We start from the raw sequence: 16,088 nt of genomic DNA, 5'->3' as shown, positions 1-16,088 counted from the left end.
ATTCTAGCATGAATAATAAACATTTATTATGAAATAAGGAAATAAATAATAACTTTATTATTGCCTCTAGGGCATATTTCCTTCATTCATAGCGTCAAAGTCCAAGTACTGCGTGGGTAGGATGGGGTCATTAGGCCAAGGTGAAGCACCCAGCTCTCTTGCCAAACACGTGGCATAAATTCTACCATAAAAATATCCACTACCAGCGTTGTATTGCAACCTGCGTGCAATAATCGCTCCAAGGTTATAACTTTGGGCACTGGTGAGAGCGGTGTGTATGAGGCTCAAGTCTGGAGCACAAAGCGTACTACAATCATGTTTTCCTACAATGCATTTCCCGTTAAAAAGTGCAAAGTATTGAATTGAGGGAAAGTGAATGCTCTTTATTTTACCTTGTGTCACTCCTCTAGTTTCACCATAGCAGAGGCTAGTCAAGAATGTTTTATACTCGGATCTAGGTGGTTCGTCCAGCGAGCCCCAAAATGGAATTTTGCAGTGGTAAGCAAATCTCTCTAGAGATATGGTAAATGGATTTTCATAGAATTTAAATGACACCCTAGACTCATGATGGTGGAATTTAAATTCTTTAGTAAATGATTCAGTGAGGTTGAGGTGTTGATTGCACTTATCTGAAATGTAGGGACCGAGCTCGGCATTGTGAACATATTGCTGAAATTCTTCTTTAATGCCCACACGCACCATATAATCGTTGCATGGCCATAAACATGATTTGGTGGCGACTTCTCGTATAGAATTTTCACTTGGTTCAACGTAAGACCAATGAGCAGAGCTGCTACTAGAATATGCCTCAGAGGACCTCCTCCTCGAAGAACTCCTTCCAAAGTGGTTCATCATATTTGCGTACAATTTTCTAAAAAAATTAGCTCACAAAAATTTGTTAACAAAACTTCACAAGATTGATAGCAACTACTCATAGGGATGCATAGAGGCCATATCAAGCATTCAAACTACTTAGAACTCTAAGAGTTCAACATGCAAGCCCATCTACAACAACACCAAGAGTAACTAATTTTTCAAAATATAAACCACTAAAGCAAAAACTAATTGGATCAACGGAGGAGTCACATACCAAGCAACAATCCCCCGAAATAGTTTCGGAAATGGAGCTTCGAGCAAAGAGATCGAAATCCGCGGGTTTGAGAGCAAGAACACGAGAGAGAGAGAGAGATCAATGGTGATTTTGTCTGGAGGTAGGTGATGACATGGGATGAAGAGATAAGTGAGGGGGCCGCGTGGGGACCACAACCCACCAGGGCGCGCCTAGGGGTGCTGGCACGCCCAGGTGGGTTATGCCCAGCTGGTCTACCCCATCTGATGTTATTTGCATAAAAAATTCTTAAATATTCAGAAAAAAAATCGTATTAAATTTTCAGAGCATTCTGAGAACTTTTATTTTTGGGTCATTTTTTATTGCACGGGAAATTCAGAAAACAGACAAATCATGTCATTTTATTTTATTTAACTAATAAAAACAGAAAACAAAAGGTAGGGACAGAAGGTACTGCCTATTAAATTCATCAACTTCATACCTCCCAAAAATGACCCATTAATAAGGTTGATCAAGTCTTATTAACAACCACTTTCAATTAGCATGAAACCGAAGAACTTTCAAAAATCACTAATTTATCTCAACGGGGATATGAATGTCCCCAACAATAAGCATTTCATATTTCTTTTTGGTAGTAGGTAGAGGTAGTTGAAAACTTCCAATAGTGATTGTCAGAGATTTTTCAATAACATTAATACCATTCACTTGGAATTGTTTCTTCCGGAAGTGCACCGTATGCTCATTACCATTGATATGAAAAGTGACCTTGCTTTTATTGCAATCAATAACAGTCCCTACAGTATTCAAAAAGGGTCTACCAAGGATAATCGACATGTTGTCTTCCTCGGGCATCTCAAGTATAACAAAGTCAGTTAAGATAGTAACATTAGCAACAACAACGGGCACATCCTCACGAATACTGATAGGTATGGTAGTTGATTTGTCAGCCATTTGCAAAGATATTTCAGTAGGTGTGAGTTTGTTCGAATCAAGTCTTTTATGTAAAGAGAAAGGCATAACACTAACACCAGCTCCTAGATCACATAAAGTAGTTTTCACATAGTTTCTTTTGATGGAGCAAGGTATAATGGGGATTCCCGGATCTCCAAGTTTTTTAGGTACTCCATCCTTAAAAGTGCAATTAGCAAGCATGGTGGAGGTTTCAGCTTGCGGTATTTTTTCTGTTGTTGGTGATGATGTCTTTCATGTACTTTGCATAAGGAGGCATTTTTAAGATATCAGTCAAGCGAGTATGCAAAAAGACTGGCCTAAGCATTTCAGCAAAGCGTTCAAATTGTTCATCATCTTTCTTCTTAGTTGACTTAGGTGGAAATGGCATAGGTTTTTGGAACCATGGTTCTCTTTCTTTACCATGTTTGCTAGCAACAAAGTCCATTTTATCGTATCTTTTATTCTTGGGTTGTGGGTTATCAAGATCAACACTGTCGGTTCTATCTGAACATCATTGTCTGGTTCTTTATTATTTGCTTGGGTGTCTTCATGAACCTCATCATTATCTCTTTCATTATCATAAGGTGGTTGTTCATTACCAGATTGAGTTTTAGCATCAGAGATAGAGACTTCATTATCATTATTAGGAGGTTTTTCTACTTCTGGTTCACTAGAGGCGTGCAAAGTCCTATCATTTTTCTTCTTCCTTTTCTTTTTAGAAGGACGAGGTGCATCAGTGTTTATTCTTTGAGAGTATTGTTCAATTCTTTTTGGGTGTCCCTCAGGATAAAGTGGTTCCTGAGTCATTCTACCTCCTCTAGTCATTACTCTAACAACATGACCATTGATATTATTGTTCATTTCATCAAGCAATCCTGTTTGAGATTTAGCAACTTGTTCTAATTGAGTTTGAACCATAGAGGCATGTTTTCCTACACCTCTAACATCATTGGTAATTCTAAACAACAAGCCACTCAAGCGAGCAATCATATCAGAATTGTATTTCAATTGTTTTATAACCTTTGCATTGAAGTGATCTTGCTTTCTAATGTAGTTATGAAACTCATAAAGGCATTGACTAGGATGCATATTGTAAGGATTGTCATTGTCATTGAATTTCATTAAAGAATTTACCTCTACCACCATAGGTGGTGGTGGTGTTTCAAGCCCATGTATTTCTTCAATATAGGAGGTAAAATTTTGACATCCTCAGCTTTAATACCCCTTTTCCTTCATAGATTTCTTTGCCTCTTGCATATCCTGAGGACTGAGATATAAGATACCCCTCTTCTTTGATGTAGGTTTGAGCGATGGTTCGGGAAGAGTCCAATCATCATAATTTTTCAATATGTTATTCAGTAATTCTTCAGCTTGTCCAGTAGTTCATTCCCTGAAAACACAACCAACACAACTATTTAGGAAATCCCTAGAAGCATCGGTTAGTCCATTATATAAGATATCAAGTATTTCGTTTTTCTTAAGAGGATGATCAGGCAAAGCATTAAGCAATTGGAGAAGCCTCCCCCAAGCTTGTGGGAGACTCTCTTCTTAAATTTGCACAAAGTTAAATATTTCCTGTAAAGCAGCTTGTTTCTTATGAGCAGGAAAATATTTTTCAGAGAAGTAATAAATCATATCCTGGGGACTACGCACACAACCAGGAGCAAGAGTATTATACCAAGTCTTAGCATCACCCTTTAATGATAACGGAAATAATTTGAGAATATAATAATAGCGAATTTTCTCATCATGAGCAAAAAGAGTGGCTATATCGTTCAAGTTAGTAAGATGTGCCACAACAGTTTCAGTTTCATAACCATGGAAAGGATCAGATTCAACCAAAGTAATTAACTCTGGATCGCCAGAGAATTCATAATCGTTATCATCAACAAAGATAGGTGAAGTAGCAAACTTAGGATCACATTTCATTCTAGCATTCAAAGATTTTTCTTTCAGTTTCCATAATAATTTCTTTAGATCATCTCTATCATTGCAAGAAAGAAAGTCTCTAGTTGTCTCCTCATCCATAACATAACCTTCTGGTATCTTTGGAAATTCATATCTAGGAGAACTAGTTCTAATAGGTGTTTCTAGATTTTCAGTTTCAAGCTCTTCATCAGTTTCAACAATCTCAGTTTCGGTACTCTCAAAAGCTTTAGTTCTAGCAAGCTATTCATCAAGAAATTCGCCTAGTGGCACATTATCATCAAGCAAGGTACTAGCATCATCACAAATATCATTCATAGAAGAAGTAGCATCATCAATAACTTGCGACATATCAGGATTAATAGCATATGGTGGTGTTGCAAGTTTACTTATAACAGATGGTGAATCAAGTGCACAGCTAGATGGCAAGTCCTTACCTCCCCTCGTCTTGGAGGGAAAAATCTTAGTATTAGCGTCCTTCAAATTCTTCATAATGATAATTTGATAATAATCCCAAGTGACTCAACGAATATAGCTATGCTCCCCGGCAACGGTGCCAGAAAAAGGTCTTGATAACCCACAAGTATAGGGGATCGCAACAGTTTTCGAGGGTAGAGTATTCAACAAAAATTTATTGATTCAACACAAGGGGAGCCAAAGAATATTTGCAAGTATTAGCAGCTGAGTTGTCAATTCAACCACACCTGGAGATTAATTATCTGCAGCAAGGTGATCAGTAGCAAAATAATATGATAGTTTTGATAGTAGTAGCAACAACAATAGTAACGGTAACAGTGATAGCAATGATTTTGTAGCAAGTGCAATAGTAACAGTAGCAGTAGTAACTTAGGGAAACAATATAATATAAATTCGTAAGCATTGGATCAGTGAATTCATTGGATGATATTCATCATATAACATTCATAACCTATGGCGATACAGCACTAGCTCTAGTTCATAAATATAATATAGGCATGTATTCCGTAAATAGTCATACGTGCTTATGGAAAGAACTTGCATGACATCTTTTGTCCTACCCTCCCGTGGCAGCAGGCTCCTATTGGAAACTAAGGATATTATGGCCTCCTTTTAATAGAGAACCGGAACAAAGCATTAACACATAGTGAATACATGAACTCCTCAAACTACGGTCATCACCGGGAAGTGTCCCGACTTTTGTCACTCCGGGGTTGCCGGATCATAACACGTAGTAGGTGACTATAACTTGCAAGATCAAATCTAGAACATAGATATAATGGTGATAACAAAAATGGTTCAGATCTGGAATCATGGCACCCGGGCCCAAAATGACAAGCATTAAGCATGGCAAAGTCATAGAAACATCAATCTCAGAACATAATGGATACTAGGGATCAAGCCCTAACAAAACTAACTCGATTACATGATGAATCTAATCCAACTCCTCATCGACCAGCGAGACTACGAATGAATTACTCACTCCCGGTGGGGAGCATCATGGAATTGGCGATAGAGAAGGGTTGGTGATGACGAAGATCGAAGACCCCCCTCTCCGGATCCCAAAACGGACTCCAGATCTGGCCTCCCGATGAAGAACAAGAGGTGGCGGCAGCTCCGTCTCGTGAAACGCGATAATTCTTTCTCCCTGATTTTTTCTCCAATTGTGTGATTTTATAGTATCAGGGTTGAGGCCTGCGGGGCCACCAGGTGGGGACAACCCACCTGGGCGCGCCTGGAGGGGACATGCCCTGGTGGGTTGTGCCCACCCAGGTGCCCCCCTCTAGTGGTTCTTGGCTCTAGAAATTCTTATTTATTGAATAAAAAATTCTCACAAAGTTTCGTTCTAATCTGAGAATTAGGATTGGAGGACTCCCGACGGGCCCACAAGCCCTCAGTACTCTAGTGACTCAAGAGCTGGCAACTTTGAAGGGCCAAATTAAAGACAGTTACATAGCCATCTTTTGTAAGCATAGTATCTTGCAGATTGCGAAATATTACTGGCTTAATAAATTGGCCGACTTATATGCGTATTGACAAGCAAAGTAAATCATAACTTGGCTGAACTTCACCTCGTCAAGCTGAAGGTTGTGTATAAGTTCCTGGAGCAGTTATATGTAGGTGGTGCCTACTACATTATGGTAGTTAAGAACACGAAGGCGCCACCACACTATATCATGGATATGCTGAAGGAGCTTTCTACTGTTCTAGAGTGGATTCAGGAGCTGAAAAGGGCGACTTGTAGCCAAGGAGCGATGTACTCGCTTACCCGCGCAAAGGCTTATTTTCCTGAGATCGATCTGGCTCTACTGGTTGACGGGCTCCCCGAATTTAACGCGGATAATACCCCCTTTACTGATATGGACTATCTGCATTGTGTGAAGGAGACCTAGGTGACAACGACCAAGATTGCGAAAGAACTAGACTTGACGAAATTTCAAGCGAGCTATTCAGAAACCGGCAAATGCATGAGTCTGCCTGAACCGAAGCATGTGGAGTTTATCCCTCCTCGTCGTAACCAAAACTTTGCTCCTGATGTCAACACTTCAACTATGATGAGAAAAGACTCAGTTGTTGAAGCTTCATCGTTATTTCATTGGGTGGCAGACGACCCCCAGACCGGAGCAGAAGACGTGGCTCCAGTAGCACCGGAAGAGCCGGCACAAGCTGGCCCGGCCAGGACTGGCACAGAAGAAGGACAAAGGAACATCAACCTGGAGGGTTCTAGTGCTGGCTTACAACAGTGATTCTTGTCAGTTGTAACATTTGGTGGGGAAAACTTGTTGGGAATAGCCCTTTTGTGGCTTGTAATAGTTGGTAGAAAAACTCCGTGATCTGTTAATGCCTTCGTACATTGAATAAGCTTAAGTTTTGAACCTGATGAAAATCTGATAAGATATGTATGCTGATCATGCTTGTGTGCTCAATCTGGTCATATAGACTTGGTGTATTTGATTCAATTCCTTGGTTGTATTTATAGAACAACCCGGCAATTCACTGGTACAACGAGCTGCTATACAAATGGTTTTTAACATCTTTCTGTGATGGCATTTTAAACCATCGCCAGGCGAGTGTGGGCGATAGGGGGGGGGGTCCTTCCCACACGACCCAAAAACCGTCGGGGATAGGGAGCCATGATGCATACAGTTGTCCCTATAAAACTGTTTCTGATATCTCAAATATCCCAAACGCACCATCCTTGCTACTCGTTTGTGATCGCATAGCCATCACAGTCGGTATTCTGTGGTGGTAGGTTTATGATGCGCGACCCATCACAAACAGTTCACGATTATAGTACGTGTACGATAAGCAGATAATCACACACATTTACTTTTCCTCGACTGTATGCGATTCGAAGTAATAGTGCATACAGTTGTCCCCATAAAACTGTATGCGAAGCTTGGATATATCCCACACGATTCATCCCTTGTACCCGCGTCGGATGAAGACCGATCGCACACGTTCTTCGATGACCAAACATTTGTGATGCGCACGACATCATAAACAGTCCATAATTGCCAAGCGTGTCTAATAAGGTGACTTTTGCAAACATTTAATAAGAAGGAACTGCGTGCGATGTAGTTGTGAATCTCACACATTTTTTCTCGGCTAATCGTGTGTGCAGTAGAGATTAATCGCACATGTAGTGGATCCGAGAAACGTGTCTGATCTCCATGTTTATCGCCGATGTTTTGCTTTTGCAAAGCGTGTGCAGTGTAATCCCTAATTTAATCCCTGTATATTTCATATCGAACCATGTTTATTACAAATATAGGTTCAAGCACGAATGCATAATTCGATGCACAGGTACATATACTGAAGAACTACAGAAGCACCAAGTAAAGAATAATGAACCACAGTTGTACTAAAGACTGTAAAGAGAGAGGCGAAAGACATTCTGGTTGCTGGAGAAGGTGAACGGAATGCCCATATTGTGCCCTCCTCCATGCGTAATGCGCGCACGACTCTAGGCAAACCCCTTGTGATGGCTTCCCGCCCATCCTTCATTGTCTTCATTAGGACTTCTCGATGCTCATTGTAGTCTGGATGAAATACTTCAACCTTCATTGTGTGTCCACCAATCATGTACTTTGCAAGGTAATATTGAGTAAACTACTTTGGGAACCACTAGAAACAAAAAAGATCCGGACATTGTTGTCTAACAACTCATTATGGGCAGTAAAAAGAGAAGGCTGCAGAGTTTGTAGTTACCATCCTACAGCTCACTGTTGTGTTGGATAGAGTGTAACCAAATAATTTGCTTGCCACCGTTCATATCTTTGTGCTAATAATTTGCTTGCCACCGTTCAAAACAAATAATTTGCTTGCCACTCATTATGGGCAGTAAAAACTATAGCGCTTGTTGGGAGGCAACCCAATGAATACAATTTATTTTCGCTTTTTGCTTTCTGTTCTTGAGTATTTTAAGAATTATGCTACTATTACGATTGTGTTTTTTGTGTTTTAATTAATGTTTGTGCCAAGTAGAACCTATAGGATCTTCTTGGGTGAGAGTTGTTTGATCTTGCTGAAAAAACAGAAACTTTTGCGCTCACGAAAATAATTCTTATTTTTTACCAGAGCATGATAAAATGCCAATTATTTTTTCATAAGATTATATACAAATTGCTCAGGTCGTCCTATTTTTTTGCAATTTTTGGAGTTTCAGAAGTATGCAAAATATTCAGATTACTACAGACTGTTCTGTTTTTGACAGATTCTGTTTTCTTTGCGTTGTGTGCTTGTTTTGATGGCTCTATGGTTTTGTTTGATGAGTTTTTGCCATAGAAAAGTTCGAATACGGTAGATATAATGCAAAAACAAAATATGAATAGGTTGCAATAGTACTTATAGTAGTGATTTATTTTCTTATACTAACGGATCTCACAAAGGTTTTGTTGAGTTTTGTGTGATTGAAGTTTTCAAGTTTTGGGTTATCTTACGATGGATGAAGGAATAAGGAGTAAGAAGAGCCTAAGCTTGGGGATGCCCCGGCATCCCAAGCTATTATCAAAAAGAAGCAAGCAACTAAGCTTGGGGATGCCCCAAGTGGCATCCCGTCTTTCTTCTACGACCATCGGTATTTTACTCGAAGCTATATTTTTATTCGTCACATACTATGTGTTTTGCTTGGAGCGTCTTGTATGATATGAGTCTTAGCTTGTTTTATTTTGTGTTTTAAGTCTTGGTTGCTTGCTGTACACACCTATTTGAGAGAGCCAAAATTATGTCATGACTTGTTAGAAATGCTCTCTATGCTTCACTTACATTTTTTATGAGCTATGGACTTGCTCTAGTGCTTCACCTATATCTTTTTGAGCACCGTGTTCTTTAATATTTTTGAAGAAATTCTCTCTTGCTTCACTTAGATTTATTTGAGAGTTAGTAAAATTTTCAAGAAATTCTCTCTTGCTTCACTTAAATTAATTTGAGAGAAAGAAAGTTTATGCTCATGATCTTCACTTATATTTGTTTGAGCTTATGAAAAGCAACATATGAAAATTAGTTCCAAAGTGATAGATATCCAAGAAGGATATAATAAAAACTTTCATGAAGATCATTGGACAAAATAAACTTGATTCTTTGTAATAGTTTTGAGATATGATGATGCGATATGTGAGTTATGTTGATGAGTAATTATGGTTTAGTAAGAATATTGGTGTTATGGTTTGTGATTCCCTATGCAAGCACGAAAGTCAATAATTATGCAATGAAATTATATCCTACTTGTGGTGCATTATTCGGTGTTAATTATGCTTAATGCTTGCTTATGAGATTATTTGTTTCTTGGTTGGTCGCTTCTCAATCATTTGCTAGCCTTCATTTTGCACTAAGTATGATGACTACTTGTGCATCCAAAAACCTTTAAACCAGTTTAGCCACACGAGTCCACTATATCTACCTATATGCGGTATTCTTTTGCCGTTCTAAGCAAATTTGTATGTGCCATCTTTAATTTTCAAAATAAACTTCTTTTTTGTGTGTTCGTACTGCTCGCGGAGCGGTGAGGGGTGGCTAATATTTTCCATGCTAGATGTGTTATTCTCACGATGAGTGTTTATTCACTTGTCATTGCAAGAGAGTAAGGCAAAGGTATTAGGGATGCCCAGTCCCGAAATGAAAAATGAATTTACTTTATGTTGTCAAATAATAAATTCCTTGGAAAGTGTTGGTATGGAAGGCAACCGTGGATACGGCTAGCCATGGAAAGTGAAAGTATGGTGGAAAAAGGAATAAACTTTATTTTCTGTTTGGGAACCGCCTATGATATATCTAGCATGGAAAGTGTTGGGAACTCTAAGTCGTTTTCGTTGGTGGGAAACACACACCTCCCAAAATGTTTTTATCTCTAAGTTTTTTGCTTTGAGCTCTGGCACCTCTACAATCCCTACTTCCCTCTATGAAGGGCCTTTCTTTTACTTTATGCAATTTTTATTTTGAATTTGAGTCTCCATCTTCTCATATAAAAGTGCCAACTAGGAGGCAATATGATCGTACTTGAGTATTGGGTGTAGCTAATATGCGAGTGTGTTTCATGATTGGATCAATGATTGAGCATGATGGGCAAGGGATAGCTTATTTTAGCATTGATGTTTTGAAAGGCATGGTTGCTTGTTGATATGCTTGAGTATTTAAATTATCATGTCATAACTAGACTATTGCTTTGAATCACATAAAAGTCGAAATGTCCATACTATAAAGAAAAGAATATGATATGACATGTTAGGCAGCATTCCACATCAAAAATTCTGTTTTTATCACTTACCTACTCGAGGACGAGTAGGAGTTAAGCTTGGGGATGCTGATACGTCTCCAACTTATCTATAATTTTTTATTGTTCCCTGCTGTTATATTATCAATCTTGGATGTTTTATAATCATTTTATATCATTTTTTGGTACTAACCTATTGACATAGTGCCAAGTGCCAGCTGCCGTTTTCTGCATGTTTTTTACATCGCAGGAAATCAATACCAAACGGAGTACAAATGCAACGAAACTTTACGAAGAATGTTTTTGGACCAGAAGACACCTAATGGGCCAAGGCTGCGCCTGGGGAGTGCTCCGAGGAGCGCACAACCCACCAGGGCGCGCCTGGAGGCCCAGGCGCGCCCTGGTGGGTTGTGCCCACCTCAGGTGCCCCCGGACCGCCTCTTTGATCTATAAATACCCCTATATTCTAGAAACCCTAGGGGAGTCGACGAAAATCAATTCCAGCCGTCGCAGAGTCCAGAACCACGAGATCCAATCTAGACAACATCACGGAGTGGTTCACCACTTCAATTGGTGCCTCTCCGATGATGCGTGAGTAGTTCTTTGTAGACCTTTGGGTCCGTATTTAGTAGCTAGATGGCTTCCTCTCTCTCGCTGAATTCTCAATACAATGGTCTCTTGGAGATCCATATAATGTAACTCTTTTTGCGGTGTGTTTATTGGGATCCAATGAACTTTGAGTTTATGATCAGATCTATGTTTTTATATCCATGAAAGTTATTTGAGTTTCTTTGATCTCTTATATGCATGATTGCTTATAGCCTCATATTTCTTCTCTAATATTTGGGTTTTGTTTGGCCAACTTGATATATTGATCTTGCATGGGAAGAGGTGCTTTGTAGTGGGTTCGATCTTACGGTGCTAGATCCCAGTGACAGAAGGGGAACCAACACGTATGTATCGTTGCTACTAAGGATAAAATGATGGGGTCTATATCTACATAGATAGATCTTGTCTACATCATGTAATCGTTCTTATTGCATTACTCCGTTTTTCCATGAACTTAATACACTAGATGCATGCTGGATAGCGGTCATGTGTGGAGTAATTGTAGTAGATGCAGGCAGGAGTCGGTCTACTAATCTTGGACGTGATGCCTATATAATGATCATTGCCTGGATATCGTCATGATTATTTGAAGTTCTATCAATTGCCCACAGTAATTTGTTTACCCACCGTTTGCTATTTTTCTCGAGAGAAGCCACTAGTGAAACCTCCGGCACCCGGGTCTCTTTCTCATATTATTTGCCTTCGCGATCCACTTTTCCTTTGCTTTTATTTTCAGATCTATTAAGCCAAAAATACAAAAATACCTTGCTGCACTTCATTTTATTTGGCGTTCGATCTTTCAATATTTACAACTCTCTCATGTTCGTTTGCCAATTTCTGGCGCCGTTACCCAAAAGGGATTGACAACCCCTTTAACACGTCAGGTTGCGAGTGGTTGTTATTTGTGTGCAGGGGCTGATTACGTTCTGTTGTTTGGTTCTCCTACTGGTTCGATAGCCTTGGTTTCATCACAGAGGGAAATACCTACCGCTGCTGTGCTGCATCATCCCTTCCTCTTTGGGGAAATACCCACGTAGTCCTGGCAGACATCAAAAGGAATTTCTGGCACCGTTGCCGGGGAGGATCTTCAACATATACCAGGTTCCTAATCACAAACCTCATCTCCTCGCAATTTACATTATTTGCCATTTGCCTCTCGTTTTCCTCTCCTGCAGTTCACAAAAATTTGCCGTTTTACTCGCCCCTCTTTTTCATTTGTTGTTTTCTCGTCAGATCTATCCGTGTTATTGCTTTCTAGTCATAATGGCTAGCATGCCTACTCCTCCTTTGTCACCAGATTTTGAAGTACTTTACTTCAAGCAAAGACAAGGAGAAAATTTGAAAGATGCTTGGTATAGGCTTATGGAATCTTATTGTATTTGCAATTTAAAGGGGGACGCTAAGATCTTGCTTCGTAATTTTTACATAGGATTGGCTTTGCATCATAGACAACTCCTAGATTTTCCCGCTAAAGGGAATTTTATTGAGCTTGATGCCAATGCTGCCTATGAACTTTTAGAAGGAATTTTGGGTGTTCCACCTCAAAAGAAGGGCTTTTCTTTCACCCCAGAGGGAGTTCAAATGTTAGATGAACTTGGTGATTTGCGTAAACATATGGTTTAATTGCAAAAATATAATGAACCCCTCAAACATCTCAATGGTAGTATTAATCGCATGAATACCTTGATTACTCTTTGCACTAAGCGATTGGATATTTTGGATCTAAAGATGGTTTCTTTTCCGGAGAATTTACGGAAGCGTAAAGAGCCTCCCGGGTTTGAGAAAACCCTTACAAAAGTTGCAAAAACTATGGATGACAAAACTTAGATCCTTGCTTTATCCCTAGCTAAGGGCGTAAAACTATAGCGCTTGTTGGGAGGCAACCCAATGAATAATATTTATTTTCTCTTTTTGCTTTCTGTTCTTGAGTGTTTATACTATTTTGCTACAGTTATGATTATGTTTTTTGTGTTTTAGTTAATGTTTGTGCCAAGTAGAACCTATAGGATCTTCTTGGGTGGTAGTTGTTTGATCTTGCTGAAAAAACAGAAACTTTTGCGCTCACGAAAATAATTCTTATTTTTTACCAGAGCGTGATAAAATGCCAAATCTTTTTGCAGAAGATTAATATACAAATTTCTCGGATCATCCTATTTTTTCAGAATTTTTGGAGTTTCAGAAGTATTCAAAATATTCAGATTACTACGGACTGTTCTGTTTTTGACAGATTCTGTTTTCTTTGCGTTGTGTGCTTGTTTTGATGGCTCTATGGTTTTACTTGATGAGTTTTTGCATAGAAAAGTTGGAATACAGTAGATATAATGCAAAAATAAAATATGAATAGATTGCAACAGTACTTATAGTAGTGATTTATTTTCTTATACTAACGGATCTCACGAAGGTTTTGTTGAGTTTTGTGTGATTGAAGTTTTCAAGTTTTGGGTTATCTTACGATGGATGAAGGAATAAGGAGTTAGAAGAGCCTAAGCTTGCGGATGCCCCGGCATCCCAAGCTATTATCCAAAACAAGCAAGCAACTAAGCTTGGGGATGCCCCAAGTGGCATCCGCTCTTTCTTCTAACGACCATCGGTATTTTACTCGAAGCTATATTTTTATTTGTCACATACTATGTGTTTTGCTTGGAGCGTCTTGTATGATATGAGTCTTAGCTTGTTTTATTTTGTGTTTTAAGTCTTGGTTGCTTGCTGGACACACCTATTTGAGAGAGCCAAAATTATGTCATGACTTGTTAGAAATGCTCCCTATGCTTCACTTAAATTTTTTATGAGCTATGGACTTGCTCTAGTGCTTCACCTATATCTTTTTGAGCACGGTGTTCTTTAATATTTTTGAAGAAATGCTCTCTTGCTTCACTTAGATTTATTTGAGAGTTAGTAAAATTTTCAAGAAATTCTCTCTTTCTTCACTTAAATTAATTTGAGAGAAAGAAAGTTTATGCTCATGATCTTCACTTATATTTGTTCGAGCTTATGAAAAGCAACATATGAAAAATTAGTTCCAAAGTGATAGATATCCAAGGAGGATATAATAAAAACTTTCATGAAGATCATTGGACAAAATAAACTTGATTCTTAGTAATAGTTTTGAGATATGATGATGCGATATGTGAGTTATGTTGATGAGTAATTATGGTTTAGTAAGAATATTGGTGTTATGGTTTGTGATTCCCTATGCAAGCATGAAAGTCAATAATTATGCAATGAAATTATATCCCACTTGTGGTGCATTATTCGTTGTTAATTATGCTTAATGCTTGCTTATGAGATTATTTGTTTCTTGGTTGGTCGCTTCTCAATCATTTGCTAGCCTTCATTTTGCACTAAGTATGATGACTACTTGTGCATCCAAAAACCTTTAAACCAGTTTAGCCACACGAGTCCACTATATCTACCTATATGCGGTATTCTTTTGCCGTTCTAAGCAAATTTGTATGTGCCATCTTTAATTTTCAAAACAAACTTCTTTTTTGTGTGTTCGTACTGCTCGCGGAGCGGTGAGGGGTGGCTAATATTTTCCATGCTAGATGTGTTATTCTAAAGATGAGTGTTTATTCACTTGTCATTGCACGAGAGTAAGGCAAAGGTATTAGGGATGACCAGTCCCGAAATGAAAAATGAATTTACTTTATGTTGTCAAATAATAAATTCCTTGGAAAGTGTTGGTATGGAAGGAAACCGTGGATACGGCTAGCCATGGAAAGTGAAAGTATGGTGGAAAAAGGTGTCGGTGTCAAAACCGGCGGATCTCGGGTAGGGGGTCCCGAACTGTGCGTCTAAGGCGGATGGTAACAGGAGGCGGGGGACACAATGTTTACCCAGGTTCGGGCCCTCTCGATGGAGGTAATACCCTACTTACTGCTGGATTGATCTTGATGATATGAGTATTACAAGAGTTGATCTACCACGAGATCGTAGAGGCTAAACCCTAGAAGCTAGCCTATGATTCTTATTGTTCTTGTCCTACGGACTAAACCCTCCGGTTTATATAGACACCGGAGGGGGCTAGGGTTACACAGGGTCGGTTACAAGGGAGGAGATCTACATATCCGAATTGCCAAGCTTGCCTTCCACGCAAAGGAGAATCCCACCCGGACATGGGACGAAGTCTTCAATCTTGTATCTTCATAGTCCAACAGTCCGACCAAAAGATATAGTCCGGCTGTCCGAGGACCCCCTAATCCAGGACTCCCTCAGTAGCCCCTGAACCAGGCTTCAATGATGATGAGTCCGGCGCGCAGATTGGCTTCGACATTGCAAGGCGGGTTCTTCCTCCGAATACTCCACAGAAGATTTTGAACACAAGGATAGTGTCCGGCTCTGCAAAACATATTCCACATACCACCGTAGAGAGTATAATATTTCCACAAATCTAATCTATTGACAACTTTTCATAACGTGACATCACGCCACGGCCTGGTCATTATTCGAACCATTTTTCTCAACCAGCTACTGCACATATTGCGAGGCGGTTTTCTTGGCACGTCTTGTCGAAGCAGAGATCGTATCCCCTTATCACGGGATTCTCATCAATACGGGTGTGGGTAACCCAACCGCGCCATCAATTACGGCGCTTGGGGAATAAGCGAGTTTACCAGGCAGGTGAGGAGGCGCACAGTTTGCTCCGCCCTTATAAAGGGACAAGGACTCCTCCTTTTTACCCACGCCTTCTTCTCCCCTGCCCATCCATTCTCACGCACTCGAGCTCCAGCGCCCAAGTTCGCATCTTCTCCACAAAATCACTCCAAACATGTCCGGAGCAGGAGGCAAGTGGATGGCCTCCTCCGTTACGGAGGAGAACATTACGAAGCTCCGGGAAGCCAGATA

Source organism: Aegilops tauschii, chromosome 4 (genome assembly GCF_002575655.3).
Source record: "Aegilops tauschii subsp. strangulata cultivar AL8/78 chromosome 4, Aet v6.0, whole genome shotgun sequence".
NCBI lineage: Eukaryota > Viridiplantae > Streptophyta > Magnoliopsida > Poales > Poaceae > Aegilops > Aegilops tauschii.
The sequence above is the reverse complement of the archived record's forward strand: the minus strand, read 5'-3'. Positions refer to the sequence as shown.